Genomic DNA, 2,680 nt, shown 5'->3' with positions numbered 1-2,680 from the left:
CAAGCCAAAAAAACGAGGCCAAATCAGCAGGTGCAGTTCCCTTTTAAAGCATGGGTGTAATGTGGTGTTTTTTCCAGCAGAGGGAACACTTTGTTCGTTTATAGTGTTTCACCAACATACAGTGCCTTGCGAAAGTATTCGGCCCCCTTGAACTTTGCGACCTTTTGCCACATTTCAGGCTTCAAACATAAAGATATAAAACTGTATTTTTTTGTGAAGAATCAACAACAAGTGGGACACAATCATGAAGTGGAACGACATTTATTGGATATTTCAAACTTTTTTAACAAATCAAAAACTGAAAAATTGGGCGTGCAAAATTATTCAGCCCCCTTAAGTGAATACTTTGTAGCGCCACCTTTTGCTGTGATTACAGCTGTAAGTCGCTTGGGGTATGTCTCTATCAGTTTTGCACATCGAGAGACAGAATTTTTTCCCCATTCCTCCTTGCAAAACAGCTCGAGCTCAGTGAGGTTGGATGGAGAGCATTTGTGAACAGCAGTTTTCAGTTCTTTCCACAGATTCTCGATTGGATTCAGGTCTGGACTTTGACTTGGCCATTCTAACACCTGGATATGTTTATTTTTTAACCATTCCATTGTAGATTTTGCTTTATGTTTTGGATCATTGTCTTGTTGGAAGACAAATCTCCGTCCCAGTCTCAGGTCTTTTGCAGACTCCATCAGGTTTTCTTCCAGAATCGTCCTGTATTTGGCTCCATCCATCTTCCCATCAATTTTAACCATCTTCCCTGTCCCTGCTGAAGAAAAGCAGGCCCAAACCATGATACTGCCACCACCATGTTTGACAGTGGGGATGGTGTGTTCATGGTGATGAGCTGTGTTGCTTTTACGCCAAACATAACGTTTTGCATTGTTGCCAAAAAGTTCAATTTTGGTTTCATCTGACCAGAGCACCTTCTTCCACATGTTTGGTGTGTCTCCCAGGTGGCTTGTGGCAAACTTTAAACAACACTTTTTATGGATATCTTTAAGAAATGGCTTTCTTGCCACTCTTCCATAAAGGCCAGATTTGTGCAATAAACGACTGATTGTTGTCCTATGGACAGAGTCTCCCACCTCAGCTGTAGATCTCTGCAGTTCATCCAGAGTGATCATGGGCCTCTTGGCTGCATCTCTGATCAGTCTTCTCCTTGTATGAGCTGAAAGTTTAGAGGGACGGCCAGGTCTTGGTAGATTTGCAGTGGTCTGATACTCCTTCCATTTCAATATTATCGCTTGCACAGTGCTCCTTGGGATGTTTAAAGCTTGGGAAATCTTTTTGTATCCAAATCCGGCTTTAAACTTCTTCACAACAGTATCTCGGACCTGCCTGGCGTGTTCCTTGTTCTTCATGATGCTCTCTGCGCTTTTAATGGACCTCTGAGACTATCACAGTGCAGGTGCATTTATACGGAGACTTGATTACACACAGGTGGATTGTATTTATCATCATTAGTCATTTAGGTCAACATTGGATCATTCAGAGATCCTCACTGAACTTCTGGAGAGAGTTTGCTGCACTGAAAGTAAAGGGGCTGAATAATTTTGCACGCCCAATTTTTCAGTTTTTGATTTGTTAAAAAAGTTTGAAATATCCAATAAATGTCGTTCCACTTCATGATTGTGTCCCACTTGTTGTTGATTCTTCACAAAGAAATACAGTTTTATATCTTTATGTTTGGCGCCTGAAATGTGGCAAAAGGTCGCAAAGTTCAAGGGGGCCGAATACTTTCGCAAGGCACTGTATACAGTTGAAATTGAGCAGAACTGAGATAATGTCTGATGTCCCAGATCTGTTTGTGCTCTGGCATGAGTTGGCACAAAATGACTGCCACTCAAAACAACAACTTGAGACAGTGTTGACACAGTTAACTCCCTGACAGAGCTGTATTTTTTAATAATTCTGCAATAAGGGCAATGTAATCGGGGTCTTATTCTGTGAATCAGTAATGGTGAAACTCACTGTCAAGTGATTTTATTTTCCTTTCCAGAGAAGAAGTTCCCCCTCCTCCACCACCTCCTATAGTGGTAAATAGGTACTCTGATGATCAGCTCCGGGTCATAGTGAAGAGGATGAGAGAGAGAACAGAAATATACAGAGAGAAGCTCATAGACCCACATGCATCCTCACCTGAATTCAGCCCTCCAGTCAGTAAGTTTCCACACTCAAGGTAGTCATAAGAAATAAAGTGGATTCATTGGGAGTCATAAGGGATTCATAAGAGTCATAAGGGATTCAAATACACAGAGGATACACATATTTAGTTTGTTCTTTATTTAGTTGTACCCTGATAACCTGTTAGATATTTGACACAAAACAGTGCTGAAGCTATCTGACTCCTTAGCTATATTTGTTGACTATGGGTTATCATAGGATGTAACTTTGTAATGTTTGAATCATTTATTCTACTCAAGCTCCCATTTATCGAAAAAAGGATTATGAAATATTAATGAACGAGAGGCTAATAAAAGAAGAGCAAGATAGGATAAAGAAAGAAGGGGAAGACTTAAAAAAGAAAGAGGCGGCAGAGAAGAAAAAGCAGGAGATGGCGGAGAAGAAAGCGGCAGAGCAAAAAGCAAAAGATGAAGCAAAAGCATCGGAGCCTGTGGTCAAACCAACCGTCGGCCAGGAAGTTGCCGCCTTCCTTGACAGGAGGCTAAAACCCATCGAGGATGCG

The sequence above is a fragment of the Oncorhynchus kisutch genome, linkage group LG18 (assembly GCF_002021735.2).
Source record: "Oncorhynchus kisutch isolate 150728-3 linkage group LG18, Okis_V2, whole genome shotgun sequence".
NCBI lineage: Eukaryota > Metazoa > Chordata > Actinopteri > Salmoniformes > Salmonidae > Oncorhynchus > Oncorhynchus kisutch.
The sequence above is the reverse complement of the archived record's forward strand: the minus strand, read 5'-3'. Positions refer to the sequence as shown.